This window comes from Manis pentadactyla, chromosome 4 (assembly GCF_030020395.1).
Source record: "Manis pentadactyla isolate mManPen7 chromosome 4, mManPen7.hap1, whole genome shotgun sequence".
Lineage (NCBI taxonomy): Eukaryota > Metazoa > Chordata > Mammalia > Pholidota > Manidae > Manis > Manis pentadactyla.
Window position 1 is genome coordinate 145,260,957 of NC_080022.1, and position 15,941 is coordinate 145,276,897.

The 15,941-nt window shown below is 50.3% G+C and overlaps 1 non-coding gene across 1 annotated transcript; it reads right to left on the reverse strand.

The window, feature by feature from the left end:
* Positions 1 to 15,792: 15,792 nt before the first annotated feature.
* Positions 15,793 to 15,864, reverse strand: TRNAT-CGU (transfer RNA threonine (anticodon CGU)). Its single transcript has one exon. It is a non-coding gene; the product is annotated as a tRNA-Thr (tRNA).
* Between the last annotated feature and the right edge of the window lie 77 nt (positions 15,865 to 15,941).

Here is a 15,941-nt window from a genome sequence, read left to right on the forward strand (position 1 = left end):
AGAACCAGGCCCAGCAGCACTGACACTGGGCAGTAAGGTCGCTTCACTTAACGGTGTTTTCCAAAGTGGCTTCTTACCCTGATGGAAGAAAATGTCTTTTAGATGCCAAGAGAGAAAATCCTCAAAAATGTTCCTTGTCATTTTCTTTTTTTTCTGAGGGCAGTTTTCCTCTGAAAACCGGGGAACAGGCTTTGGTGAAAACCCCAGCTACGTCACTCCAGTCCCCGGGGCTGCTTGGCCCTAATATGATTACACATCTAAATGCAATAAACAGAGCAAAGTGGTATTATTTTTCTGGGAAAAACCAACATCATAAAAGGGTCTTTATTGAATCAAGGGCCCGAGAACTGTTCTCTTGCCTAATTACGGCTCCCTAGTGAACAAGGCTGGGCTTCCAGGCAGGACTCCTCACAGCGACCCAACCCGTAGGGCAATGGGATATTTGTCACAACTTGTCTAATTTCAACAAAATCCACTGAAAGGATGGAAGGGAGGCTGCCAAGGTAGGTTGGCAGCAGCCCCCCCCCCCCCCACCAACTTGGCCTCTGGAAAAGGAGGTGGGGGTTGGTCTGTTTTAAGGAGTGCACCCCCAGCCCTGCCCAGTCCATCCGCACCCCTCACATTCAAAGTCAGGGTCCTGATCCCTGCCTCTTTCCACTGTCAATGCTTAAGTGGTTTTCCAGCATCCAGCACTGTCCCCCTCTAGCCCCATCTTTATAGAAAAGGCCCATTGTCAAAATGGGATATTTTGCCAGATGGTTTAACATTCAGCAATTTGGCCAAGGTTACCATGTGCCCAGACCTGAGCAACAGTGAACATTCACTATCACCAGCCATAGGAGAGTCGGCAGGAGAGGGAGAGAGACTCGGGCCAGGGGAGGGTCAACCCTCCACACTAACCAGCTGGGAATAAGTGGTCTGATTTTCCCAGACATACAGTGGTCTTGCCAGGCAAGTTGGAGACCAATATTTTGCTTATATGCAAGTCCTGCTTCCAAGTACCTGTTTAATAGCCCTTGAAGTTCCAAGAGCAAAGACTTTTTTCCCCATGTTCTTAAGGTCATAACAGCAAGCTCCATAGGAAAGGATTCAAGAAGACATTGTCCTGACTCTTCCACTAACCTGTCCAGCACAGTGATCACATGAACCCACCCCTGAAAGTCAGCAACTTCTGTCCCCACTCCACCCCTTGCCCTCCCCAGGTGGTACCAGGCATGTCCCCTGGAGAAGCGGGACCCCCCCCCCCCCCACAGCTCTTCCCTGCCTGCCCTTGCACATACACAGCACAGACTCTTCCAGTGTTTTCTCCCTAGATATTAAGCCAGCAAACAGGCATCCCAGGCTCAGGTCATCCTTCCTTGACTTCACTGGCCCCCCAGGCCCCGGGATGAACCACAGTGTCACTTAAGAACAGCTGCCATATATTCCCCCACACCAAATGCCTGGCGCTTCATACCAGCATTCTCATTTGATCCTCATGCTGTACTGCAAAGTGGATATTTATCATCACAGACAAGGAAACTGAGTCTCAAGAAGTGACCATGTCACTGGTCCAAGGTCACCCAGCTAGTCCAAGGGAGAGCCTGGTTTCCAACTGCAACCTAATGCCCTTTCCCCAATTCCTTAGGAAAACATTTTCTGCCTTTAACCAGAAGAGGTTGGAAAGCAAGGTGCCATCAGCATATAAGCAGCAATACAATGTAATTGCTTTTGGAAGGGTGGGGAAGGCGGTCTACCTTACAATGGACATGGAGGAGACAGAACCGGAAGACCAGAATTTAAGGCTTATCAAGGAGAAGCCAGCATTTTCCCTTGCACCCCACACACCCCAGGGCAGAAATCCAGTGAGAGGAAGTGAGTTTCATGAGAATGAACCACAGCGTCTTCACAGACTGATCCAAATTTCCCAGCTGCACATGTCTGAATCCTTTCCGCACCCCTCCCAAACCACAGCCCCAGGTTCTAACCTTGTGCCCTCCTCTGCACCTCCTGGCTGAGAATCTTAGAAGGGTGTTAAGACTACAAGGGGGCACACTGTATTTGGTCCAATGCCCCATTTGACAGAGAAGGGGGCTCTCAGGCCTACAGCGGCAGAGCTGAGATTGAAATCAGACAACGGTTCTTTGCATGTAGCACCTCCCTCCCCAGCTCTCCTGGGCAGCAAACACAAGGGGTCTGGCTACAGGGCGATTTCAAAATTCCCCAGATTTCAAAATTCCCCAGACTGTGCCAGAGGGAGGAGGGCGGGAGCTGCACAGTGGGTGAGAAGTCACCTGCCCAGTGTCCATCTACAAGCCCTGCCCACGGCCAGTGAAGACTGGGAAAGGTTCTAAAGCCCTGCAAAGATTTCAGTCTACCTAAACCTCCAGTTTGAAATTCAAAATAAAAACATGACTGAGTTATAAAACAGTGTAAGGAAGTCCAAACAAAACATATTTCGTTCCCATGATGATTCCTCGGCAGCATTTTTGGAATATCAAATGATTATTTCCTCCCCCCACCCCCACCCGCCGCTTTGAGTTTATACCCTGCATGACTGGTCCCACTAGAGTGCGTTTAAGCTTGCCCACTGGGTCAATGAGTGAGCAAGCCAAGAGCTGTGGCAATTCCCCTTTCCTGGGGACCTTTCATGAAATGTGCTCAGTGTCAGAACCAGAGTCTTCGGGCCTTTCAGGCTGGATGCACTGCAGAGCAGATGTGCGAGGTGGCCACATCTGCACACCCAGGGTTCCTTTAAGGATTCTGTGCTGACTAATCCGGACCGATCCACCTCCTGTTCCATAGCTCACACTAGCTAATTCCCAACTTGGGAGGCCCTACTGCACCCAGAAGGCTGGGTATCCCACTCCTGTGGCACCAAATTCAGCTGTGAGATCCTGGAGGCACCTTTCCCTCAGAGCTTATTTTAGCCTAAGCTACAGCATGAGGACTCACAATACCCCTCATGCTCTCAGAGCTGGGGTATGAATCAGAGTGGGTAGCGAGCAGCCATGACTGTCTTGCCCAGCCTGGCCCAGTCTCTGGCACACAGTTAGTGGACAATAAAAACTGAGGACTGAGACTCAGAGAGAGGAGGGGGTTCCCAGACATTATCCCTGCTTTATGACTACAAAGCTGCTTTTCCCAGTGGGTTAAGTAACTTGCCCAAGGCCACACGCCAGCAAGCAACAGAAATGGCCTTCGAACCTGCCAGACTCACAAGCCTGAGGTCTCAATTACTCTGCACCCTTCCCAACCAACACGTATACACATGCAGATCCAAAATAAAGAGAGCTGAGAAGATGAGGACTACCAAAGGTCCCTTGGTATGTGCCAGATGCCGCCCGGCCTTCCCGCAGCACTACAGGGGGAGGTGCCACAACCCTCGTCCACAAGGGAAGAAACGGGCGCACAGAAGATACTTGTCAAAGGCCACCCAGCTGGTAAGTGGCAGTTAGGACTCTAACTCAAGCACATCTCGACCCAAAGTCTGCCTTCATGGCCCTCACACTGGGCTGCTTCGAAAAAACCCTTCATGGAACTCAAACTGATCCCTTGTTACTGAGACAACTCTCCATGGACTTGTCACCTATTAGGAACGCTGTTCTTTTGTGCAGAGGAACTGAGACAAGCCAAATAGTTACCATCGGAGCAGACAACTGCAAACTGGCCTGGCAGCAGAATAAACTCTGCAGGAGTGGGGGCCAAGCTGGCATTACACAAAGGGGGGGGACAGAATCATGCCTGTTGCTGAGGGTTCAGAAAGCCACCAGCAAAACTCTAGAGGGATTTCTCTCAGACCTTCCAGAGTTGCTAGGACTTGTGGGTGGAAATGAGAGGGTTGACTTTTCCCAACACCTCTGTCAATCTAATCATGCTGAACCAAAACTGATCTCTAATCTTTCATAGGTTGGGACTTTATTTTTCTTAAAAAAAAAAAAAAACTACAAGGGCAAGGTTAATTATTCACCAGTTTGCAATTTACTTAAGAGTTGAGGGAATGCAAGTTTCCTCCCAGTAGGCAAGACCAAGAGTCCAGCTGGAGTTTAGAGTCTTCCATGGGTCTCCCTGGGGTTCCGGCTAAAATCCTTCCCTCATATCAGCATTCCACCTTGCATTTAGCTGCTTCCTGCAGACAGCTCCCGGGCAAAGAAGTCTAATATTTAAGCCACTTCCCCCATGAAGTCTCCAGACACCCAGTTTAAAGGAGTGGATTGGGGGGGGGCAGGGGAGGAGGAAGGAGGCATCTCCTTCGTAAACTGAGAATTCAAAAGGGACAGCAAAATCTAAAAACTCTCAACTAAAGTACAATTCCCAAATAAAACTGGCTGCAAGGAGGTGAGGCCAGGTCAACCCACTATGTAGCTGATTCAGTCATGTTTTGCAAAGTTAAAAATCCCAAGAAGGAAAAACCTAATCAGTCATTACCCTCAAAGAAATGAAGCTCCAAGCCATTTCCTAAAGATCCCTAAGACCTTGATCAGTCCCCAGAGAAATGAGCACAGGTTGAGGGAAAACTGCCGGCTACCTGGACCAGGTCAGGGGAGGTCAGGGGAGGCCAGGGGCACTGCCGGGCTCCTTAGGTCTCATTCCCGGGGATTTATGTCCGCATCCCTGAACCTGTCCCCTCTGAGGTGGGTGCAAAGCAAGCCAACTATAATCAGCTTTTTTGCATCTCATTGCTCCAGCCCCATTCTTCAAGCATTTTATGACCACACAATATTCTGGAGGTTTACACTTCATTTACCTTAAGATATCGATCCCCAGGGCTGGAGAGGCATGGGTTCAAAGGGAGAACTTTGCTTTCCCAATCTGATTCAGTACTCCAAAGAGAGCATTTTCCTTAATTAGGGAAAGGTTTCCAGTTGAAGCTCCACCAGTCTACACTCCTAGATGATTTTGCCTCAAAACTGAAAATTTGTAAAAATTCTTGTACATTTAGATACATGAATGAGGAAACTCTTTTCTCTTATAATTCTGGGGTATGCATGTTCCACTAACTAGACTCTGCAAGACAAACCCACCCTGAAGAACTGCAAGCCAGCTGCAGTGGAGAGCTGAGCTCATTCCTGGGCTCACTAGCCCAACCTTGCCTCGGTAATCCCACAGCCCACTGGGCCCCCTTCCAACACCTGGCTCACCTCCGTTCAGGCTCCCATATGGCCACCAAAACGGGGACAGAGGTGTGGTAGATCCCTGCAAGGTCTATTCTAATACTAGCCCACAGAAGTTGGGAAAACCAGTGGAAAAGCTTTCCAGGATGAGTCTTTGCACACGGGGAGAGGTGGGCCAGCATGGCTGGGCTGGTTTCTCCCTCCCTCCCTCCCCACTGCCTGTAGAAACCTCTCCAGGTTTCCAAAGTCAGGAAGAAGGGGGCTCCAGGTGGCCTATTTTGTCAACTTGCCCTTCACACAGTTCAGGTCACTTCACTGCTTCTTCCCAAATGTTTTACCAAGGTCCCCACTGCCAAGACAGCCACAACACAAACAAAAATAAACAAAGTTCCAACACGGTAATCCCGAGGTTTCAGGGGTTGGTGGGGTTTTTCTTTTGAGGAGGTAGAAGCAAAATCATTGGATACAGGGTTTAAGAAGGGAAGCTCAGCATTAACTTGAAGAGAATTCAGAGCGGGTCGGCATTATGCTGCATGTCAGAGTACAAAAGACCAGCCGTTAGGAATACTACCACAAAGAGCCATCTCTATAGAAATGGGGATGTAAGCAGGGGCTTTCTCCTGCACGGGGCTAACCCTCCACGTCCCGGCCCATCTTTCCTGGGCAACTTAGAAATCCAGCGGTCCTCCCCACCCCCCGAGCTCAAGGTTGCCGCCCTGGAAAGCACAGCAGGGCACCCTGGTAGGCAAATGGGCTCGGCCAGTTGGGGAGAGGGGGACCATCTCTCTCCTCACTCCAAGTCTGTCCCCACGGGGATACGGCTCCACCCGGAAAACACAGATCACACGCAGCGATCCACTCCAATTTCTAAGCGCGTTCCCACTGCTTCTGCGAAGCGCGGGGATCCCTCAAATGTCCGCACAGAGAGGCCTCAGTGAGCGCGACTTGCCACCCGCTCTGCAGGGTGGGCCTGGGAGGTGGCGGCCCGGTCGGGGTCCATGCCCCTTCCTGGGCGCTGAGCTCGCACTGGCCCGGGAGACACCGGCCTCAAGCGAGGAGGAGCCGCTGGTCCTGGGGGCCGAGGACTGGGACTTTGTAGGCCAGTTGAACTGACACCCTCATCTCGCCCGCAAAGACCCAGCCTTCAGCTCCCGCGCGTCTCGGAGTTCCGGGTGCGCGAGCCCGGCGACCGGCTTCCTCCGACTGCGTTCCACCGCCCGCTTTCTACCGTGCTGTGCTCGGCCGAGGCTCCGGGCTTCCCCCACGCGGCGTCCCGCAAAGGCGGCACCAGCCCCGCCCAACCTCGGCCAGCAGGCTCCGAGGAAACCAGCCCTCTTAGGGTTACATGACGCTCGACATGCGGCAGCTTCCAGGCCACCCCGGGGCCACTCCAGCCCTGGCCGAGGGACAGTACTGGGGCTGACGGAGATGCGGAAACCCAGCTTACCTCCACTCCCACCCCAGTGCAAGAGTTACACGCCAAGAACTTCACCACGATCCCACGCTCCGCCTGCGAGGCCCTGCTCCGCGCCGCGGCGGTTACCTGCGCTCAGATCCGTGGGGCGCAGAGCCAGGGCTGAGCTGCGAGCCGCACCCACCCGCACCGCGGAGCCCTAGCTGCCGCTGGGGGTCGGAAGGAGTATCTGTAAGCCAGGCCCTGTGCCCCGACGTTCCGGGTGCCCTGCACGCTCTGGGCCAGAGGCCCGGGCCTCACTCAACCTGCCCAACCTGGGGGCCGCTGCCGCCCCCTGCCAAAGCAGCAAGAGCCTGGTTCAGCCGGGAGAGAAGCGGGGCAGAGAGACCCCTCGAAAGTTGGGGGAGTTCCGCTCACTCGCACTGCCGGAGCTGGCTCCACGTGCTGGTGACACATCAGGAAGGCTGCGCGCACCACGGCTCCCGGCGGGCGGACGCGACCAGCGCCCGCCTGCACCGCCTCCCGGAGCAGAGCGGACGGCGCCCCGCCCCGGCCCGCCCTCCACCCGCCCCTCGGCGGCACCGCCCCCGGCCGCGGCGCCCGCTCGTTTGCAGCACCGGTAGGAGGACACCCGGGCAGGGTTGGGGGCTACATGGGCGCTGCTCACCCGGGCTGCCCAAGTAACCTCGAGGATCGAGTGAGGACGCGGAAGGCCCGACTCGACCGTCTCGAGTGCCTTCCTCCCAGTCACTCAGCCCTTCCCGCCCCCGAGCTCCAGTAATTTTCCCTTTTCCCCCTCTGACCGTCCGGGCCGCTGCCAGCGCTTCCTCCCGCGAAGGCCAGCGCGGAGAGCCCCCTGCCGGCCGCTCTGCGCCGGGGCTGTGTCCCCGCGCGGGTGGAGCACTCCTGCGGCCAGCCTCAGCCTCCCCATCTGGAGCCTGAAACCGGCCAGGCAAGGGGCTCTGGTGACAAACCAGTAAGATAATAAATATAAAGTTTTAAGCATAGTATCCAGCAAGCATCTTGCTTTCTTGAGAAGATGTTAATTTTGGGTTTCCACACACCCCCGTTCCAGTTTCCCGCAGACAGCCTCTCTACCTGGCTGTGCTTTATGAAAACCTGAGTTTGCTTAGGGGTACAGTGCGGAGAAAGGGCGGTACAGAAAACTTAAAGGCCAAGGCCAAACTTTCCCCAAATTGGAGAGAAGTCGGAGTTCAGTGGAATCCACTTGGTGGGACCCCGCTGTCCTATTCTGGAGCTGCCAGGATGTGCTGGAGTGATTGTGTGCCTCACCTGAGTGCAGTCTGGAGGGCCCATGGGTCTCCACCAGGGCCGCAGGGACCATGGGGGAGGGAATAAAAGAGCAAGTGGCGGGGAAGCCCAGGTAACAACTGCGATTGGGTTTCCCTGCCTCTCTTCAGATGGGTCCTTAGAGCCAGACTTAAAGAAAATACTGAGACATACCTGTTTGTGGCCTGATATTGGCTGAGTTCTTGACTTCTTTTCCTGTCCTATCAACCAAATCATGCTTTAAAACCCCCGGGGGTGTGGGGGAGGATGCTGAATGGTTTATCTGCTCAATTTGCCAGCTTCCATGTCCTCACCTGGACATCCAGGTGGGACAGACAGATGTAAGGGAACAGGTGCTCCCAGGAGAGAGTGGCTCCCAGAGGAATGGAGGGCAGAGGGCAACCAGGTGCCAGCAGAAGTGCCCAGTGCGGGGGCAAGGGCAGGCCGCGGGCCCCAAGCCTTTGTAAGCCCCGTTTTGTGGGAGCCCAGGGTGAGAAGGGAAGAATAAGGAAGATGCCCTGAGATTTCTGGTAATGCTGCCTGGGCTGGGGTTTGTGCTCTGCTTTCTCTGCCCCTTTTATTGCTCTCTCTAAATCTGACAAACCCTTTGGATCTCTGAGACTCCAGGAGCCAGGAGGAGCTGGTGCCCTGGGGGGATGAAAGGGCAGGGATGTAATGGGTTTACCTCAGTGCTGATCCCAGAGAAGCTAGCAGAAGATTAAGATTTGTTCCCTCAGTTAGAAATCTCCCTGCTACCCCCTGACCACATCAAAGAACATGGCCGTAGGGGGGCACCTAATCCCATCAATGAAATCAAAGCTGGACAAGAAAGGAAATTCTGCAAACTTGGTCCAGCACACAGCTCAGAAGAGAAAGAGATACTAGGGCCCCAGCCTCCTTCAGTGGAGGTTACCTGGGATCCCAGGAAAGATCCCAGGCCAGTCTACAAGGAGACAGGGCCTGTCCTTTGCTGCTTGGAGTGGCCACAGTGGGAAGGTCAACCACAAGAGCTTGGAAGCTGGGAGTGGACTAGGGCAGAAAGGGACCCTGAGAGGCTGCACGTGTCCAGGTCTCGCAGTTCTGGTGGCCCCAGCTTCACTTTGAATAGGTGCTTTCACAGTGTCGCTCTGTACCACCAGGGTTTCCCCAAATGTGGTGCTCGTATATGAGGTTTTAGGGTAATTTTACATTTTTAAATATAAATTTCTGGAATGTTTTACAATAAGACTTAAGATACTTACAGTGAGCCAACGGAAAGGCAAGTATTTAGTAAATAATGGTACAAGTGGTATTCTAATATGGCAAAATGGTGCCAGTGGCATGCAAATTATGAAAGAAAAACATTCCTTATGAATGTCTTTAGAGAAACACTGTCTTAGAACAGTGGCTTTCAAACTTCCAGTCAAGCCCCACAGTAGGAAATATCGATAGCTATATATGTATAAAAAATGTTTTATGAGACAATTCTTATACACTCAAATATGGTTTGTTATCCGATTCTGTTTCATTAAAAAATGCTGCTTGCAGACTGTTATATTTTGTGACCCACTCATGGGTTACCTGCTGCAATTTCCTGCCTTAGAGGACCTGCCAAGAAGATGATGGCAGCTCTCAGGTAGTGAGAATTTCCAGGTGCCAAGACCCTGTGCTAAAGGCCTTACACTCTCACACTGACCTTCAGACACAGGCGTTATTACCCACATTTAACAGGTGAAATTATTTGCCAGGGTAACTCAGCGTGAGCACTGGCCTGAAAACAGCCCCCAACCCCCAGCTCCTCCCCAGCTAGCACACCTCCCACTGGCCCACTCGAGTAAATACCCAAGAAAAGCCCAGTCTCCAGGGCATGCAGGCCACATTCGCCCTTCCCACAACATCCACTACCTCTCCAAATCTGCCCCGTGGCTTCTCCCCTTTTTGCTGTTCACAAATGCCCCCCAGGAGTCAGGCTCCTCATCAAGTCGGTCTCAGAGGCCTGAGGTGGGGGTGGGAGGTGTGGTATGACACAGACAATGTTAATGTCCCAGCTAACCCTGCCAGGCTGCCACGCATATCCATCTCCGCAGCTGGGACGGATCAACAAAAACCCCATAGAGCTAGGGACACTGATCTTGTTTTCTGGTTCCCCTTAGATTCTCCCCAGGCCTTCCCTATTTTAAACTGCAGCCCCTTTTCCCATCACTTATCCCCACCCCAGCTTTTTCCCCCTTCCATAGCCCTTGGCCCCTCTAATATGCCACATATTTTACTCATCTGAATATATTTTCTCCCTGCTGCTGGTCTTTGCCTCCAACTCCCAGAATGTAAGCTCCAGGGGGTAGGAATTTTTGTCTTTCTTACACTACATCCCAGTGCCTGACCCTCGAAGCACACTCAGTAAATATTTACTGAATACCCTTCAGTCCTGCATACAATGCCCTGAGAACCCAGCTTTGTCATTATTGGATGGGCTTGACTGCCCCAAACCTTCCCAGGGATCCCCTAGGTCTGAGCCACACAGACAGAGGCACTTGCTCCAACACCTGTTGATTTACCAGCTTCCTCTCGGGGTAACCATATCCCCAAGAGCAGGAAGGCCAGCCTTCCCTGTGCCCTCCAGAGCCCAGATAATTCAAGGTGTTTAAGAACATCATTTTACAGTATTGGTTCTCTGCTAGTAGTGAACACCTGCCCTATCTCTACCTGTGCATAAAGTGCTGTGAAGTGACCGGGCAGGAAGGACAACCCCTACTTTACTGATTTGGAAACTGGGCTTGGGGAGATGAAATGATGTACTCAAGGTCACTCCCGACCCAGCTCTTTCCACGCAGCTTTCTCCTCTGGACCCTCCAGCCTTTCAAATGCCGCTTCTACAGCTGTGCTAGGTTCTTTTTGGCTTCCTGCCATCAATCAGAAAGAGCTTTGACAGAAGACACAGGGGTCCTGGTGACCAGAGGGAGAAAAGGGCTGCAAATAATTGGAAGTATTTTTGTATGTGATTATGGAATTCATGGGGCTTATTTCCACAGCATATTTTGCTCAGCTGGCAATTTGCATGGATTTTCTCTCTCTTGGCCTTGATGGCTTGGACAGTGGAAGAGCCCCCAAGCTCAGGGGGCTGGACAGGCTGGACATAAAACCTTTCATGCAGAAAAGCCATGCTGAGATCACTGCTCCTGTCAGGTTTCCAGGTCTGTTTCAGTTCCTCAGTCCTGAGCAACCTTTGATAAGTTATTCCCTATCTTTTGGGCCTGTTTCATCACTGGCAAAATGGAGATGCAATTTTCTCTGTGATTTCTCCTCTGGTGTGACAGCTCCATAATTGTATAAAGAGAAGTCGCTGCCTTTTTATATATCAGCTGAAAGAATGGAGGTCAATAACAACAAGAGGGTCCCTTTATCTATCTAGGTCACTTGAGCAGTTACAACCCTTGCCTGCAACAAGCAGTAGAGGGGTAAATTCCCCAGAAAGGAATCAATTCTCTCCAGGTGTACTAATATTTCAACAATGTCACAGCAATGCTTCAAGCTAGACTCAATTTTCCTGCCTGATGGGGGTGGGGAGGAGGCAGGCAGTCTGAGTATGACCTAGGAGTAAGGCTGAGGGGGAGGTGGGTAGCTCCTGGGAAGTAAGGTCCTGTACGGAGCCCTGCTGGCCCAGAGTCCCCGCCATCTGAAAGGCAGGGTAAATGCCTTAAAAATGTCACAGCCCTTGATCCAGAACTAGAAGTCTGTCTCCTGGGCAATCCAACTGTTGACACACATTTCTGTGTCCCTCCTATGTGGTCAAGCCTGGGGATTTTGGTCACTGTGTGCTTTCCCTATTGATCAGGGGTAAATATTAGACAGTGCCTGCTCGACCCACAGGCTGGCAAAGAGATGGACCATCTCCTTCTTGGGTACATGGCATAATAAGATGACTTTGCAAAAGCATTTGTTCTCAGTCTTTGGAAGAATTTAATTTGATAATGGTAGAGCTTACTGAATGACCTTGAACAAATCACTTTCTCTTTACCAGTTTCTATGGCTGTAAAATGAGAGGGTTGGATGGTTGTTTTTTTTTTTTTTTTTTTTTTTTTTTTTTTTTTTTTTTTTTTAATTTTTTTTTTTTTTATTGAAGGGTAGTTGACACACAGTATTACATTACATTAGTTTCAGGTGTACAACACAGTGATTCAACATTTATATACATGATAATTCTAAGTACCAGCTATCACCATACCAAGTTGTTACAATATTTTGACTATATTCCTTATGCTATACATTACATCCCGGTTGCTTATTTATTTTACAATTGGAAGTGTGTACTTTTTCTTGGTTGTTGTTGTTAGGGCATCTCTCATTTTTATTGATCAAATGGTTGTTAACAACAATAAAATTCTGTATAGGGGAGTCAATGCTCAATGCACAATCATTAATCCACCCCAAGCCTAATTTTCGTCAGTCTCCAATCTTCTGAAGCATAACGAACAAGTTCTTACATGGAGAACAAATTCTTACATAGTGAATAAGTTACATGGTGAACAGTACAAGGGCAGTCATCACAGAAACTTTTGGTTTTGCTCATGCATTATGAACTATAAATAGTCAGTTCAAATATGAATACACATTTGATTTTTATACTTGATTTATATGTGGATACCACATTTCTCTCTTTATTATTTTTAATAAGATGCTGAAGTGGTAGGTAGATACAACATAAAGGTAGAAAACATAGTTTAGTGTTGTAAGAGAGCAAATGTATATGATCAGGTGTGTGCCTGTAGACTATGTGTTAATCCAAGCTAGACAAGGGCAATAAAACATCCACATATGCAGAAGATTTCTCTCAGAACAGGGGGGGTGAGGTTCTAAGCCTCACCTCTGTTGATCCCCAATTTCTCACCTGATGACCCCCCAGCGACTGTGCCTGTCTTAGGTTGTTCCTCCCTTGAGGAATCTTACCCGTCTCTGGCTAACCAGTCATCTTCCGGGGCCACACAGGGAAATGTTAAGTTGGTAAGTGAGATGGATGGTTGTTTTAATTCCTGTTAGTCCATGATTACAGATTGGTGACTTCTGTCCCAAAGGATGTGGTTGGACCTTTAGTGTTTGCTAATAAAACCATCTACAGAGAATGAGTATTTGCTTCTGAATTGGAGATTCTATACTATGTATCAGGCTAGAGGGGCCACAGGGAAAGAAAAGCATCCTGCCTACTTAGCTGCAACCTGCATCATGATATTTGAGTGTCAAAGATGACAGAATGAGGGCAGAATTACCCATGTGGTGCTCTGGCAAATTCCTACTCATCGTTCAGAGCCCAGCCACAATGTCAAGGGTTGTCTTAGGGCAGTAGGAACCTCTCTCGTGCCCAGACTTCATCTCTGTGCCAGGTGCTAGAAACACAGACAAGAGTGAGACACTGGCCCAGCCCTAGTCCTCCCAGCTGTGGTGTGAGACACACAGAGGGGTCCCAGAAAAGGTGAGTGACTCACTACCTGGGGCAATCTAAGATGAGTCTTGCCAAACGGATTGAACCTGATTCTGGTCCAGTGTCTGGATCTAGCTGCTAATTTGCAGGAAATGCTGAGGACAGAGGAACTTGAACTTTACCAAGAGTTTGCAGTCAGCAAAGTCTAGATTCTGGGAAACTCTACAAGTAAAACAGTCTCCTCAACAACTATGCTACAACAAAATGAAAGGGAAAGAAAGGAATCCTAGTGATTGAAAAAAAAAAGGCTTATATCAACTTTAAAAATGAGCAAAGTTAAACTCTAAAGATACAAAGATGCACGACTAAGTGATAAGTAAAAATGCAAGGAAATGATTATTAAAGTAGGGGGTGTGGTTACTTCTGGAGTTTATGAATCTGTGTTTTATTGCACAATAAGAGATTAAAAGATATATATCTCTGGGCAGGAATACTGAACTAAAACTGACAGCATGAAGCCAAATGTATATACTTGAAAAATTCCGCTTTTAAGTTAAATAATATGCACTCACAGGAAAGAAGAGACCTGATCTGAACTAGTTTATATTTTTTAAACTATCCTGGAGGTTTTAGCTGGCCACAAATGGCTGTTTCCGCCTACGTGGCTCTCCAACTGCAGTACCAGTGGCCCTGTGTTCTCCTCGGGACACTGCGGGGAGCAAATGGGAGGAGTCTGAGCAAGGGGAAGCTGGCAGGGGCTGGGGCCTCTGCAGCTCTAGTCCTGCCCACCTGGGAGGACTGGTGGTAACTCTCTGGGGAGCTAGAGTCATACAGATCTCATCAGGTCGCCATGACCAGGCCCCACTGTGAAAGGGGCTACTATTCACCACCTTGGCAGCCATAGGCAGAGGGGTGGGGCAGCTTGAGCTACCCTCGCTTCTCCCAGGTAGAAACTTAGAATTTCAGGCCACAAGGCATTTAGGGAACTTTTCTTTTAACTTTCAGATTTCACAACTAAGTTGTAGCCCAGGATTTGTAAGTGATTAATAGAGGTCTTGCTGTAAATTCAGCATAGGTCTCCCCTTCTGCCTCTGCCCTTCCCCTTAGCCAGTGACCTACCTCCAGCCCCCCAGAGGGGAGTGTAGATACTCTCAGGCCTTAAGGTAATTTAATTGCCAAACCTCTCTGTTCCCATGCTCACCCCGGTACTTGCATCTGACCTACCTTCATTTCCATCTCCTGTCACCAACCTTGACCTGGGATCCGTACTGGGCTCCTGCCTCTGGCCCTTCACCTTTGGAGGCCTGTGTTTCCCCCAACATCTGTGTATTGATGTTTCTGTACCTTTACCCTCTTTTATTGGCTTTGGCTTGGCTCATCTACCTGCTTCAACTGGGGTGGAATTCTCTGCTCCAGCTACTGCAGGAAACCCAATACCCAGCCTCAAGTTCCTTCTCATCAGGAATCCAAATTAAGGGATAGGACTTAAAACAATATCCAGGAGTTCAGGACCTTTCCCCTTCCTATCCCTGAATACCTGGAATCTGCCTCTGTTTGCTTTTGGTAATAATTCCATAATAACACCAAATCCCTAGCTCAACATTCTCTTCCAAAGCCCAAAGCATCTCTTTCATTTATTAGAATTTGGGGAGAGATCAATATATTCCCCTGCTGCCTGAGCCCCATAGCCTGTCTTCTGATATCCCCAGACACTGCCCCAAAAAGACTGCTGACATTTAATCCACCCAAAGCTCCCCACGGACAATTGTGCAATGGGGACTCTGGGCAGATGTGATATTTGGTTGCATTAACAGAAATAAGGGATGTAGAGCAAGGGAGGTTTTCCTAACAAGACTACCTCTGGAGGGGTATTTTCAGAGCTGAGTGTCACAATAGAAAAAGGGGCAGACAGACTAGAGTGTTATCAGGAATGGGAGGCATTCATCATCATGTCTTATTAGATTGGGCTGTTTATCTTGGAGATAACTTGGGGAGTGTCTTTCCTGGACTAAGGGCTAGATTCAAAGGATCAATTCACATGGGCTGGAAAGGGAATAAGCACTCTGCAGCTGAACAATGTTGTTGGCCTCCTGGACAAGTAGGCAGGCAGCAAGCACAGGGACAGGGATAACTCACCTTTCAAGGAACAAACAGAAACCAGAAAACACAGCTCCAGAAACTCAAAACTCCCTTTCTGGAAAGTTCTCCTACCCTTAAGACACACAACCAGCCAGACCAGACCCCCGCTGATAACACAAATGCCTAGAGCAGGCCCTTCACCTTGGGCCTTAATGTCCCCACCGGTAACGAAGGGTCCCAGACGAGTCCCGTTCTGCGCAGGGCAGCTGGGGTGTCCCAGCTGCGAGGAGACAAGATGCGTGTCGACCAGCGATGAGCCGTGTGGCCCGGGCCTAGCCGACCAGCAAGTGGTCCTGCAGGTCCCGTTGCACCGGCTCTGCCTGTTCTGACTGCAGAGCCCAGAGAAGGAGGGTTGGAAGACACGTGAACAGAATCTGAAAAGTAAAAAATGCCGCGCAGCAGCGAACAGGGACAGCACACGGGGAAACACCACAGCCCCATAGCCAACCCTAATTTCAAGTCCGAGGCACGGACGGGGTTCGAACCCGCGATCTTCGGTTTACGAGACCGACGCCTTACCACTTGGCCACCGCGCCTGACAGCCGAGCGAGCGGGGGAAGCTCTCAGTGGAGGGTAGACAGCGCAGGCGTGGGAGGGGTGGCGCCCCGCCTTT